We start from the raw sequence: 16,917 nt of genomic DNA, 5'->3' as shown, positions 1-16,917 counted from the left end.
ATATAATATTGGCAAACCATAAAGTCCAATATTTATTTTTTGAGACCCGTTAAAAAGTTAAATACACGAAATCGAGTTACTGAAATTAAATTCTCACGATAGAACCATAACACGATCAGCGTGATAATTGGTTTTAATATCCGCGTCTATTTACGTAAAGCGGAATAGAACCAAACAAAATTGAAATGTAGAACAATTCGCCGGCCGGCAAAATTATACATGTTGATAACTCATCCCATCTTGCTTCGGGCAATAATATTAAATTCACGTTCATCGCCGCAGCCGTGAATTAATCAGTTGTACATTGATCTTACTCATTTGCCGGATCTCTCCAATACGATCCACTTCTCATGTTATCTCTAGTTGTGTAATTTGTGTGTAATTATTGTATTTATTAAATTAATGTATATGAAAAATTACTGGAATGTTTCTTTAATGAATAATTTAATATTATACATTAATATAAACATACTTTATAATATTTTGTCTACTTATAATATATATAAATATTTTGTGTTGTTTAAAATATTATTTATTAATTATTTTGGGCAATATTTTTATATACAGTACCAGTCATAAATAAGGCAACAAATTTATTTTTAAGAAAAAAATTCTAAATATATTTGTTTATTTAAATTAGAATATAAAATTAAAACCAATATTTATACTCACCTTTTATCAGCTATGTATACGTAATTGATTTAAAATAATAAGGATGAGAACTGAAGTATTATAAAATAAAATATGGGGTCAAAAGTAAAGGAACAAAATAAAATACTTAGGTTTTTATTATTTAGTATCAAATCCATTATTTTTAATTACCCCTTGATATATTCTTTTCAAAAATAATATTATCAATATCATGTTTAGAAAAATAATCTCAAATAATATTAATAATTCAAACAATTCATCTAAGTTTTGCCTGGGTGAGCTTTTCTTATTTTAAGACTTATCATGTCCCATAGATTTCTACGGAGTTTAGATCAGAACTTTCGACTAGCCACTCATGTTTAACATAAACAGAATCATCACTTTAATATAAATAAAATTAAGACTCGTAACTAAAAATACTCATCCCCACCGTTCTATGGTCCAATGAATGTGATCCTAAGGATGCCTTTAATTTCAGTTGACGGTATTGTTTTTTTACATTCTAATTATCCAGTTATAGATTTTCTTTTTTCCAACTCAGACATATTTTTTAGTTGCACTGATTTTATTCACTGAAAAATAAGTACGAAATTTTTTAAAGAATAAAATTCGATAGATTGACCAGTTGCTTAGAACATACAACTATAACAGAAAAAACAATAAACATTGTATGTTAGGTACTGACATCCAATTCAAGTTGTACAGCTCATATTTTTAATATATTTTACCAAGTTACTATAATTTATGACCACTACTGTATGTGTAAATTTCTTCACGGGGAAGAACCAACTTCAACATTCTATTTTTAGAACAATAAGAGCATTATTTAACGTTATTTAAAGAGTGTCGTCACCACCAAATTATCACCTGGATCGAAGGAAAGGCCCAGTACGATTTTAGTGATATATGGCCTTGTTGGTATTTTCTGCGAAGATCAATGACATCCCGAACAGCGATTGTGTAACTTCTTATACGCTAATTTTATAACTGAAAAGCTGTAATTTTGAGAATTTATTGGCCTGTAATTATGATTAACAATACGATCGAAAAAACGGACTGACGCACTGGAATCGTTTATGCGGAAGATGATTAAATTCCGTATCGACTTTTTTAGTTTAATTAATTTTTTCAACCTGTAATTACTAAAAATAAATTAAAACTAAATAATACACCACATTTAACTGAAATAGGATTGGTTAAGAAACTTGGGACTGACTTAAAATGTCTGCAGGACAATAAATCAGATGCACTTAATCCACTTAAACCTGTTAAAATTCAAATTTACTGCTTGTGGTTCATTTGTAGAAATAAAAAGTTGATCAATAGAATATTTTAAGTTGCATTTTGCAAATTCCACTTTTTTGTATATATATCTTAATTTTGATAAAAACTATTGAATGACTAAATATAGACTCGTAAATGGTAAATCAATGTGTTCTTTTATGTTACAACAGGATATGCAGATTTGCACGTAAATTTATCCAGTTGTAGACAAATAATTAATTAATGATAATATTAACTCGTAATAAATTTCGCCAACATTCTATTTTACTAATTAGTTTTTTCTGTTACAGGTAAGACCTTTTCATAATGCACGAATTCACATTTTGGTAAATATGGAAATTTATGAATAACCGAAGTTATTTATGTTCGAGATAATTTTTAAATCATAAAAATATTTTCCGTAAATAACTTTGAACATCTAATTAATTAAAAAGCTTGGAAAAATACTACCAGAATCGATTGGTATTCAGACAATTAAAGTAGTATTATAAATAAATTATTAGTAAAATGTTCTTTGTCCAAATTGGGCAATTGGTTAATCAAATCCATCTGCGTTTAACCGTAAATAACATGATTAGTAAGCGGACTATAAATTGTGTCCTGTAACCGAATTGGGGTGCGATTAAAACAAATGATTTTCTATAAATTTCATTAATCATCGAGCTTTTGAAGGGTTGGTTGTAAACCGTCTTCATCCAACTGAAATTGGGATTAGTCGATGCAGAAACGGCTGCTGGCTGTCAATATGACCGATAAAATAAGCCGGCATTATATCAACGTTGGTTTAGGTGTTAATACCTTTGCATCAACCACAATCGATATTCTGTTGGGTGTTATAAATTTTTCGGACGAAATATGATCAAGGATTATTATGAAATTGTTGCTGAATGGATTTACTAAATGGTAGTCAATGGATTTTGTACGAGCACATCTGATAATTTATGCAGGAAAAACCGACATAAATAACCTCACATTGTCATTCCTGTACGAATTTTACGAAAGTTTCTTAATTAACCAATTAAAGTTGCCATTAAAAAATAGTGTGAATGTAAAAAGAATGTTTTATAAAGTGGTTTTTTCGGTTATTAAGCCACACATAATCCGCTTTGTTAATATTTCATTATTCATCTTGAACCTTCACATTTGTTTAAGAATGTGTAGGCATTGATATGATTTACTCTTGCGGTTTATTTTTTTGCTATTCAAATTAAGGATGACCAGAGATGCAGAATTTTTACTATTCCCCAAAATTAACATTTTTTTGTTTATAAAAAAAGTCGCAGGTGTTATGTAAGTTTGTATAATTTTTCTATATCATTAATTTTATTATAGTGGACATATTTAACCGGTTTGGGTCTTTTTTACTGGCCAAAACATTTTTACGCGCGAAGGCCAGAAAGATCCTGGTTCTGTCCGAAAATGTTTTCCTTTATTGCCAAAAGGAGAGATCAAAATAAACAATCTGATGTATAACAGGAACATTTTTTGACATCAAGGAAGTAGACACTTTAATTTGATCACTGTGGAAACTTTACAATAATAAACATTTTTTATTAAGTAAAATAATGAAGGCTGAAAGTGACGGATTGATTCATGATTTAGATTGATTATGATACATCATTATATATTTTTCATGTTCTTTGAAACTGAAATTGATTGTTACGTTCGAATGAAATGTCAGTTTTATAGCAGTTGAAAAACAATTAAAAATTAATAATTTATTTCTGTTTTGAAAAACAATTACTGATGCTTTTATGATTGATAAAGTGTTTTGTTTTTTGTCATATCAAGGTATAATTTTATTGAAATTAATTCATCGATAAATACGTAAATTACGTTTTTTAATCCAACTTTTGTTGCATTTTGTGATGTCACCTTTTCTATTAAATCTGATGATTTTATTACTAGTTTACATTTACGACAAAATTAATTTATTTTTCTTTTTTATCTTTATTCCAGTTTTTTCGGTGAGATTTTAAGCATTTGGGATAAAATTCACACACCACTTTTGGTTAATTATTTCCTTGGTAGCAAAGAAAGCTGTATTTAATGAATTTCATAAATAAATTATCCATAAATTGTATAGGTTGAGGTAGACTCATCTGCGTTAATTTTGTATCTTGGTAATAATTTATAATGTAATATTAAAAGATTTAATTATTATAATCAGGTATTTCATAAATGATAATGTCATTGTAAAAATCCGTGAATTAAGAATAAAATTGACACACCTCCTTTAGAGAACTTTGTCTCTTGACGACAGATGATAATGTTTTATGGATTATGCATGCATGCATCACATCAAGGTAGTCTCGTGGAAATCTTTAAATTTTAGATTAATTATCATATTTTAAATACTTTACACAATGGTTGCGACTAGAATCCTTGATAATTTAAACTATCGGAAGATTGTAATAAATTTGCTAATAAATTAAAAAATATATATAATTAATGCATTCGATTTTTCTGGACCTACACAACCTATCCTCTTAAATTACAGCAACATTATTTAACTAAAAACTATGAAAAAAATGTATCCAGTTGATTGGTAATGATGACATCATCAAACCAAAAAAATAACAATCTGTTTAATTACCAGTAAGTGTGTTCCTGTTTTAAAAATAACAATTTTTAATTTATCATTTTGAAGAAGTGATGACTTCATCTATTACTTTTTTCATCGAATACCGATTAATTAAATTCGAAAAATACGCAAAGTTCACAATTGAAATATGATACAAATCCCCAAAATAGCTTTCACACGATGCACCCGCTTTGTCCTCGTGATTCTCTTAATTAATTTTATTTATGACACATTATGTTCTTGATATTTAACATTGACATTTGAAAAGTTAACAACTGACATGATGCAGCAAATACCTTTGATCATGCAATTTATGCGGCAAATTCGGCTTAAACGGAAATACCTGAAATCAATGCGTGCAAAATTATATCACGAACGTGGCAAACAAATAAAAATTCACCGTGAATGGAATGCATTATTATTTCGATTTCGTTTTTCAGCAGAGAGTCGAATAGTTTTTCCAGTTTATATGAATTTTTTAAGAACAAATCACAACGATACAAGATTTTAATAATAAGTATTTGTGAGGATTTACCCCCATAAACGAGTGTCCTCGAAAGGTCTGTACAGATTTCGACCACAAATTCTCCAAGTAATAATAAATTGCCTTATCTTACCTTAATACAAAAGCTGACAATACTGAAGATACGGGAAGTTAATAATTTATTTCCATTATTTTTATGGTGGATTCTAAAATCAATAGTTTACTCTAGATTCGTAAAAACCGAAGAGGATTTATGAAGACATATTTAAGAACATTTTAAGCACGATGTGGATGATACAAAGGACTTCTTGCATTAGTTCATAACTAATAAAATCTTATTTTTTCAGTTTTACTTTATAGCATGCTCTTTAATTGCATTTTTCTACCTAACGACATTTTAAACACAACGTTGAGATATTCGACTATTCGATCTATTTTTACCAGAAAATTGGTTTGAATTCTATCAGGACCTTTTTGAAACACCCTATATAATGGTGGCCAGAGAAATAGTACACATTACTATTTAATGTATATATCCAATTAAATGCAATCAAAATATTTTATATCTTATTTAAAATAATTACATTACACTTCCAACAGTTATTATTTTTGTATCTATTGTATTGTTTATCATTTGACTCCATCCTATCGAACTCCATAGCATATCTTTTTGTGCAAGCTTTAGTCTGGTTTGAATATTCTTTTCTATTTTATTTAATGAAATACATCCTTGCTAGTTTTGCTCATTCAATCGATGTCTGACGAAGTGTATTTAGACATTGATGTTCCATATTAATTACTTCTTTGAGGTGGAACGTCTCTTCTCAATAATAATATCATATTCAATAAAATAATATAAATCCTACTGACAATAAATTATTACTATTCACAGTATTATAAAATAGGACCATAAAACTTAAGAATATTCAATGTGGAGCCAAATCAGAATAATATATGCATATAAATTATTATCTCCAAACGTATAAAAAATTTAAATATTTTTGTCCTGATTGAACAAAATTTCATTTAAATCTTTTATTCATATTTTTAATTCTATGTTATTTCTCTGACAATCACTATTTATTCATTGACATTTAATGTACTTTGTCTGCTGTTATTTGGATCGATTGTTTCGTGCCTTCCATTAAAATCAGCAACACTTTTCTCGGTTTGTTGTCGTATTTCTAATTTCCCATGTAAATCGTTTCGTCGATTGTTACACTCTACAAATCAAAACAGTCGTAATAAATCGTGAATCGTGGAACAAACACGCCTTTATAAAAGCTGTTTTACAGACAAAATTAAAACTACAGAATATTATTAAACGTTGTTGTCTCACAAAAGGAAACTTCTGGACGGAACTTATATAAAAAGTTAATCTTAGAAGGAAAACAAAATTAGTACAATTTCGTGTTGAGATAATTCTTGATGATCACAGCAGCATATTCCACTTAACGATAATTCGGATTTGATAATAATTTTGTACGGAAAAGCAGAGTCCCTTTACCCTCGTGGATTTCTATCACAGTTCACCTCTTCATACGGTGGCATAATAGCAGAACAAGAATATCTCGAGGTTCATTGTGAGCATGAAGAGGACTATTTGGAAAAATGTAGACGAGAGCGTTTCGACCTGAGGAAAAAGCACAATGGGAAATGTGAAAGGGTTAGACTGTCTTTTTTAGCAGTCTCCTCAAGCTCGTGCAAACGACTATGATGCTCGCACAGACTTGAGTGAACAACACCATTTTATGGACGTGAAAACTGAAATAATAGATTTGAACTCAATTTATTGACATCATTAGCCTGAATAAATTTTACTGGTGATCATTTTTTTATTAGACTTGTGAATTTTATACTCGACCTATCTATCAATTTATACAAGCAGCACTCTTGTAAACTTCACATCCGAATATCGGGCATCGAAAAGTAAACAGTTCAAAATTGTTAACAATATTGTTTGCATGCGTTTCAGCAATGTAAATAGAGTGCCATACGTATCTAAATTGATGGTAAAAGATTTCAATTCAAGAGGCTGTTTGTGCATGTTTACTGTGAGTAAAATTGATGAAATTAATTTGATTAATTAGTTTTATAAATAAGTTTTGAAATAATAATAACTATTCCCACAAAATAATTTCTATTGAGGAAAAAGTCAGGGCCATTGATTGGTGATGCCTAATATTTATTTTTAATAATTTTTATAATTGGCTTTTAACATTAAAATCAACATTAACATACATATAAATTCATAGAAATGATAAATTGGTTATTATTTTTTACGTTTATCGCATAATTTCTATTTTGAATGATCAAATGCTCTAAAAATAAAATTTAAATTTTAAATTAAATAATTCTAGATGTTATATGTGGGATATTTGGCTAACTTCTTTATTAAAATTAATAAAATATTGTATTTAATACAATCATAAATTTTATTTTAAATTTTAACAATTATTAATTTTAGTGTTCCTATTCTGAAAAAATATTTCGACATGTTTAAGCGTTTTTTAATAGTATAAATTTTTATATATTAATAGTTTAACAGAAAATGTAAACACTTGTAAAATATAATATTAGTGCTCATATTTGTAGAAAACTATTTTAGGATTTATAGATTTTATAAATTCATTAAATTTTTAAATCAACATACTCTATTTTTTTAATCTGTTTATTTAGATCTAGAAAATCTATTTAAATTAATTTTTAATTGTCTTGTATGTGGTTTAAATGTAATATTCCATAATTAAAAATTTCTGAGTTTGGACCTATTATATGTTTTAAAATTTATAGTGACTCCTTTATTTTATGGCCTTGTGATGTTAATATAATAAACAAATTCCTCATATAAGAGCTTATATTTCAATTCAGTACGGACCATGTTTAATTGTTTGTACGTCACGTCCGCTTCCTCGTCCGTCCTCTTGCCTAGATGAATAAGATTATCCTTCAGGATTTGAATTTGTGCGGCAGCATGGCACAGCGATCCTGGAATTAATGTGTCGGCGCATTCGAGTTCGCTGCAGATCCAACACCTGAAACATTAACATATTCAGATCCGTTATAGTTTTGTTAATTTTATTAAACAAATCAATTTATTTATTAACAAGTGGGCGAAATGTTAAATTACATGTTCTCGGAATCGATTCATAAATTACGGTTTTTTCTTTAAATAAACAAATTTAATACACAAATTTTCATATAAATGATATATCCTTAAAACTTTTCTAGTCTATTCAATAAATTATTCAGTTTATTATTTTTTTAATTGAACCCGGACGATAAATATAAATTTTACTGCTGTTCCGATTTCAAGGATGTATTTCCATTTAGGATTAATTAAATAATAAAGAGAAGTAATAGAAAACAATGTAAATCTAATAAATCTAATATGGCGAAAATAATGAATATTGTAAAATATAAATCTCTTCTTCAATTAAGTACAAATGTATAAACCAAAATAATGCAATTTTGATTTTAAACGAACCAGAAGGATATCAAATAATTGTGGAAAAACTGGATTCAACAATTCAATTAGTAACGCACAATCTCTAAAATATAAAGTTTTTAGAATTTTATAGTTGAGGCAAGTATTGAATGAACGTTTCCAATATTATATGAGCATCAGTGCCTCCTTTGACGTTCAATATCAGGATTTTATCGGATCCAAACTCTTAATATATATTATCAATAAATCCACCCTAAACGATCGCAGAGTATCGTACGTTTTTGCTAATGGGCCTTACAAAGTATCAACTTCATCTACGAGTTGAGAAAATGGTAAAATAATTAGTAACTGATGCCATTGAGTGTATTTTTAATTGGTGTTTTAGACTAAACCATTAAATGTACAATGTTAAAAGTAAGCCGCATTTTATTAATGTCGCTTGTCTCAACATAGATTTCGTTTAATCCTGCCGTAAAGATTTACAGCCCAATTTGTTCCAGAACATAGTTTTAAAGTCAACTATTTGGATATTAAATTAAATTAAGGTTTATTACTACCCACCATTAATTTAGCATAAAAATTTGAGACGAATTAATTCTATATACATATATAGAGAAATAATTGGTAGTCATTTAAACTTTATGGTAAATTTCAATATTTTTACGTGATGCCGGAGGACAAAAAGGAATTTTACTATACACAAATAAAGGTTACTATAAAGTTATTTTTTATTTAAATTTTTAAACGGTTAATCTTAATTGGCGTTATATAATCAAATTAAATATACAATGATGTGTTTGATTAAATGAAAAACATATTTTTTATTTATGAAATTAATTCAAATGTTTTTTTTTTTATTTTCACTTCATATTTATTGTAATATGACAAACAATAACACGAACTGAATTTATCGCATGAGGAATATCTGAAAGCGACATTTCATTTGCGTTTCCATTTAGTAGGAAAAGTAATTTAAAAATTTCTCGAAACAAACAAAATGATATCAAATAATTTCAACACTTTATAAAAAACACATGCTAAAAATAATTAAATACTTTTGATATTTTGATATTTTATTTAATAAATGTTTCATTTAAGAACAAAAATTAACAGTTTAGTTTTCAAGAAATGTGACGATATAAATTCTTTAAAAAAGCAATATGCAAAAATTAATTAATATCTAAACATTAAGTTTTTTAATTGGCGATTAAATATTTTGTTCTTATAATGATACTAATAATACAAATACATACCACTTTTTTAAATCTCGGAACAATTTTACCGGAGGAAAAACTAAAACTGTAAGAAGTTTTTCTCGTCCTGAGTATTTATAAGTTCTGTCACATTTCGTATTCCATTAATTAAATATTCGGGTCACAAGTAAGGAAAGTTTTAAATTATAAACTCAGTTAGATTTTGCACTCAATCCTTTACAATTATTTATTCATATAGCAATAAAACTTTATTAAATTACACGTTTGTGGGAAATACGAAGGTGTTTCCAACTATAATGAAAATTTTCAATTGGTTGCATTCAAAACTTAATGCTTAAACTTTTTTTTATATGTTCCCCCATGATTATTCGCTCTATCTCTAGTTAACTAGGTAACATTTTAAGATTGAGTTAAATCGATATTTATATTGAGTATTTTGCCTCAAATCATGCAAACATATAACGTATGGAATGTCAAATTTACTTAAGTTTTTATAGGTATTCCAGAAATGTTCGGAGATATTAAATTGGGGTTTATTCTTACATTTAATTAGAAATTCAGGATACCCGCCAAAATATATGTGACAAATTTCATTTAAAATTAATTGTAGGATTAAAAGTTAATTAAATAATATTTATTAAAATAACTGAAGGGAGGTAAAAACAATTGAAAATCTGATTAAGTAAAATTAATGAAATCTGTGTAAAATTTAATTAATAATTGAAATTGCGATGCCTGTGTAAAAACTTGCTTTGAATCGGATTAAATGTGAGTCAAACAACATTGGAAATCCAAATTCTACGTATATCAATGGATTAAATTACCACAAACACCAAAGAGAAATGTAAAATGCCTAAAAACAAGTAGAAAACAAATTTTTAATTGGTTCAGAATATTTGTATTTTCAAATTTGGAACGTTTCTTTGATTCATCTAACTTCGATAATCAAGAGTAATTTTTTCTACAACGGAAATTCCAATATGGGGGTCCATGAGTTGAATATCACTAATGATTTCAAAGTCAGTTTGTTAATGAGGAAGTTAAAAATAGTTTAAAATATAATATTTTGTATTAAAAATTTCTCTGGACAAAAACAGTAATTCTTAATAATTAGCATTACCATAAATGAATGTTTTATAGCGGCGGTCACCTTTATGTATAAAAACATAATTGGATCTGATTATTTTAGAATTCCATTAATTATCAAGATTACTTAAAATTTTGCAATTTAATTTCAAGGTACGTAGTTGCCAACTTTTGGTTTCTTTGAAGTTCATTTAAAACTTAGTAGTCACTTTGATTATTATTTTATATAAACACAAAGTTTAATACGAAACTCGACTATCTTAAATAATGTAACGAGAAATGTAATAAGTCGTGATAGGGAAAATGTGTGTGTGGCTACAAAGATTCATGTAACATAAGCACAGTTTTACTAATATTTTTACTATTTTAACATAAACAATATACAATAATAAATATACTTAATTTGTTTTTTATAATTATGTATACAAATTTAAACAATATTTATATGTATTTGAACATGGGAGAATTAATTAACTTATTTTAATAAAATTTGTTTGTACATTAAACAGAGAGACAATCAATTTATTGTATGTTTATATTGTCTAATTAAATAGATTCAAAATTAACTCAACTCAATTTAATACAATAATTTTGTTTAGTAAAAAAGTATTTTATTTGAACAAACGACTATGCCATTTAAAAAAATAAAAGTCAAGTATGGGGTTGTAACAGTTAAAGTGAAACTGTCCATAAAGTTTATTTTATTATCTTAGTAAGCGACGTGAGATTATACGAATGTAATTTCATTTTTTTTCGACGATCATGGCATTTTTTAAATGTGTTTATTTAAATATTATTTGTTATAAATATAACGATAAATTATTTACAATTTTAACAGTTTCCATTTATTTTTTCCGAAAAATTCAATAAATTTGTACTTAAAATGCGGTAGTGGAAACAGAGACATCTTTCCGGACGACGCCACAAATTTGCCGGGATTGGTGTAAGTTCTATAAATAGCTCTATTAACTTGGCACTTTGCTCAAACGATGTCGCACGATAAAATCAATTATTTTAAAACGAATAATTCAATTTTCATTTAATCAATTGACTTTTACAGTTACTAAATGTTTAGAATACATTGTTACTAATCTTCTGAATAAATTATATTTATATCTTTTTATTGAATATTAGATTGTGATTGTTTAAATTTAGATTACTAAAATTCATGATACACTGAATATAAGGTAGGATATTGCGCATGGTGGGCGGTGCTTATTTTAGCGCGAATACGTCACGCGTAGAGTAGGTTTTGAACTGAACAATATGATTTTGACCTATAATCTGCGAATTACTATGCCCTTTGGCAATTTTGTTTCAATAAGCATTATTAAAAGTAAATAGTTGAATATACATGTTAGCTTACGTCTTCACCTTCACCGATGGACCAATGCGACGTGCTCACATCTATTTAGACTAGTTTTGTTTTATAAACAAATCTGAAGTATTTGTTTACATTTAATAATCGGGGCAGTTCTTAAAAAAGAACCAGGCAGTCAAGCTTTAGATGTAGAGGGTTAAAGTACGTTTGTTGTAATAAAGCGTATTATTGTGAATTTAGTGTTTTAATCAAACTAAAAAGACAGATTAACAGTCGCTAATCTATCATACATATACTTATTTAACATATGTACGGTATTCTTTTCGGCGTTTTGTTTCTGTGTGTATTGTTTTTTACATAATTTCTGGATTAAATTTGTGTATTAAAGTGATAAAAATGCGGTGTGCTGTTGTAGGATGTAATTCTGACAACCAGTCTAAACGTAGTCCTATCGGAAACGTTAGATTTTTTAGATTTCCTAAAGACAATAATCTATGCAAAACGTGGTTACATCTCACAAAGAGAAAAGACAAAGTAAACACAAAAAACGCTGTAATGTGTTCCAAACATTTCTGTGAAACTGATTACAAAGTTATCTTAAAACATATCCTTCTGGGTTACACTCCTAAAAATTTTCGCGCACTGAAAGATGATGCTGTTCCTACGCAAAATTTACCCCAATCAGTTGTACAATCACCTTCAACTTCTGGAGCTGGAAAAAGAAGAAAAGTTGCGTACAAAAAAGAGAAACAGCACGTTTTATAAAGAACATGCTTGAGGCTGAAAACACGTAAGTTTTTGAAATATCAAATTGTGGTGGTGTGTTGCTTTGATTGTATGAGACTAGCTTATCTTTTTGCTTAACAGGGTTGGGGAAAGGGCAGCTCAGCCTGTAGTTAGTAATGATTGTAAGGTGGAGGAAAATTTAGATAATAATATGGTAGTGGAATCAAATATTACTTTGGAAAAGGGTAATGGTTTTTCTATAAATCATTTATCATATCATTTGCTTATGTGTTAAAAATTTTAGTGTTCAAACAAACGAAACATGGAAAAACTTAGATGACCTCGCACTTGAAAATGAACAACTTAAAAAACAACTTGCTGCAATTAAACGGGTTTTTAGTGAAAATGACGCTTTACAAAATTTGGCAGGGTTTGTTTGTTACAAGCTAAAAGATTCCACCTTACAAAGTCCAAGTCAATCATGGTCATGGATTGATCACCTCACTGAGGGTGGTTTATCAAAACCATCGTTAAGTTTTATGTCTCAAGTTGAAGAATTAAACAAAGTGTTTCTCGAAGTTAATGGTGAACTCATAGTAACCGAAAAACAGAATTTTATCCATGATCTTTTAATGAAAAGTAGTAAAATTGATTGTCCCATACAAGCAAAACAGCTTTTTTTTAGAACTAGAATGTTCTTCAGAATTAAGGAACTCAACAGGGCTTTAAGAGACAAATCAATCGGCAAAAGAAAATGGAAAAAAATTGTTTCGTAGATTCAAGTGTTAGGTTTTTATGTTTTTTGTTCTATGTTTACCTGTCAAAATGTATTAATAAAAATTTATATTTAAAACCATGGTTGGTTATCCTTATAAACTTTAATATTGTAATAAACTTTTAAGTAAAAATTTTTTTACGGCAACAGTAATGCATCTTATAGCACAGTTACGCTAAATTTTTTTATCTTTAATTTATAAAATATGGCATAACAAGCATTTTTTATATTAGATTTTTTTGTAAACTATGAAAATAAACACATTTCTGAGAATATTCGTATAAAATTCATATCTCCGTAATGCAAGTTACTCTACGCGTGACGTCATGCGCGCGGCCGACCTAAAATTGAACACGGGAGTATCCGGCACTGACTAAAATTTATTTAAAAAATGTCGCATGCAGCAATTTTAAAAATTAAGATGTGGCGTCCTCTATCGGACGATGAGCAGATAATGTTATAAATTCCTGTAACAATTTCCTCTAGTAATGCTCACAGTTCATAGATGTCGCAGTGGTAGTTCGAAAATTACGTTCTTTATTTAGTATTTAGTTACGTATTAGATTTAATTATGACTTCTTGATTAACGTTGTATGTCTTATAAAAGATTAAATCCAGTAATCAGATGACTCAAAAATATGAAAGTTCTCAGTGTTTATTAATAGTAAATGTTAACATTGTATTATAATAATAAATATTATTATATTTTGGGAAAAATTGAAAGAGAATTGGTTGAGAAACTAATACCTATATTTGAAAATATATGAGAATAATCCACATGCATTTAATTTAGTTACATAAACAAAAAGGCGGTTCAAAAAATAATTCAAATTGGTGTCCATTTTAGGAGTTAATCAATATTTTTATCTAGTCTTTCATAAAGTCAACTTAGATAAATTATAATTTTATAATATATATATATATATATATATATATATATATATATATATATATATATATATATATATATATATAATTTATATTTAGTGTTTATTTTTTTACTCAAAGTTAATTTTCACTTTTGTACTGTACTTATCTTATATATATATACAACTTCATCATTTAATTTAATCAATGGTGATTGTGTCAACGACATTCAAATATAAAATCTAAAGGGTACATAATACCTTTAATACTTCAATCTGTGCAGTAAATTCGTCAAAAAATACCACGAACAAGGCAAAGAAACAAGTTTCAGGGTTTAACAAGTGCAGACGTGTTTCGGTTTCATTTATCTCCAGTGGTTTGAAGTGATTACTTAGTCTAGGTTAAATGATTCAGGACTGCAAAAATCGATTACGACTTCTTTAAAATCTCAAAACATCTGAACTATAAAGTATTAAATTGTTTATTAGTTAACTCCCATAAATAAATTCAAAGAGGCATAAAGTAATTTGCCTGCCGTTATTTGCATCGGTCGATTTGCTCCTTCCATTAAAATAGCCTTTCTCGATTTGATGTCGTACTCATACCATTTTCCCATGTAAATTGAACCGTTACACTCCATAAATAAAAACGATTGTCATAAATTAAAGTACGCAGAGTTAACAGCTTTTGGAACGTTCTAGACGGCCCTTTATAAAAACGAGACATGAAAGAAAACTAAAATAAGTGCAATTTCGTGTCGAGTACCAGACGTAAAAAATATAATAATCACGCGGCACATACCATTTAACTGTAATATTTCACGTGGAAAAGAGCAGTGCCTATTTTTGTCATTCACGTTCATGGATTTCAAACACAGTTCACCTCTTCATAAAGCATAGTGGCGCGATAGCAGAACAAGAATACTTCGAGGTTCATTGTAAGCAAAAAGACGAACACTTGGAAAAATGTCAAGGAGAGCGTTTCGACCTGAAGAAAATGAATAATGAAACGTGAAAGGGCTAGACTGTCTTTTTTAACTCACAATCATCGGTCTCCACAGAGACATGCAAATTACAATGCTGCTCCCGCAAAGTTATAAGCGTTCTCGAGCTCATCGACGTAACTGTAAGAATATTGTTTATTAATTACCTTGTGATCCTTATGATCCTTGACACAATATACAATTTTTTCATGTAACAGCTGGTTCTTCAATTGGGTGTGATCCATGTTCCTCTCATCGAGATGTAACATATAAGATTATCCTTAAGAATTTGAATTTGTACGGTCACATGCAATCCTGGAATCAATATCGTGAGTGGACAGTCGAGTTAACCGTATTTCCAACACTTTAAACTTTAACTTAATCACATACGTATGTATTTATTAACACGTGGGTGAAATGTTAAAAATCATATTCTCAGAATCCATTAATAAATTACGATTATTTCTTTAAATAAACAAATTTAATACACACATTTTCATATAAATGATGTTCACCAATCCTTAAAAATCTTCCGATTTCAAGGGGATGTTTTCTCATTAAGAATTAATTGTCTAAATATTATATTGTGTTGTATACAAATGCATAAACTAAAGTAATACAATTTTACTTGTAAACTCAGCAGATGAGTGTTATACAATGTTAAAAGTAAACCACATTTTATTAATGTCGCTTGTCTTAACGTAGATTTCGTTTAACCCTAGTATATTTAATTAAATGTTTTCGTCTCTTTGATATATTCACATTTTGTATTAAGTGCTTGAAAGTAACAATGAAACTTAATTAAAAGACGTTTGTGAGAAATATCAAGTTGTTTCCTTCTATAGTGCAGCTGTACCTTACGTTACATATTAAATCGGAAATTGTTTAATAATACAATAATATTTTTTTGGAAAATAATTAATATTTTAATTTAAAACAGAATTATTTACACTTTGTTTTTTACATGATAATTTACAGGAAAATATATTTCTATTTAATTTATTTAATGTCAAACATGATATAAATGTTTAAATTAAATTTGAATTTATGCATATATTTCATAATAATTTAGTTAAGATTTCAAATGGCTAAATATAGATCTATATTCATACACTATAGAATTTTAAAAAATTTCATTTAGTAAGTTAGTGTTTAATGTGTTTAAGCACTGAGTAATTAAAAATTCCTTATATAAATTTAAAAAATGCGTAAACCGAACTAAATATGGTTTTACTTTAATACCGACCAAACGGGAGCTAGACACGGATAGGAGATTTTAATTCTTCATTCACTAATGGTTGAAATCCCCATGAAATCCGACTGACAACACAAAACCCCCAAAACAGATAGAAATATTGTTTGGAAGAATAAACGGCGTTATCCACAAATATTTGTTGTTCTGGCAAAAATTCAGTAAACACTTTCGAAATTAAAGTTCGACTCCTTTAACATAAAAGGAAGAAATTTAATGATGAAAATTCCAGTTTGGGCGTTT

This window comes from Aethina tumida, chromosome 3, assembly GCF_024364675.1.
Source record: "Aethina tumida isolate Nest 87 chromosome 3, icAetTumi1.1, whole genome shotgun sequence".
Taxonomy (NCBI): Eukaryota; Metazoa; Arthropoda; class Insecta; order Coleoptera; family Nitidulidae; genus Aethina; species Aethina tumida.
This window is presented reverse-complemented; position numbering follows the sequence as displayed.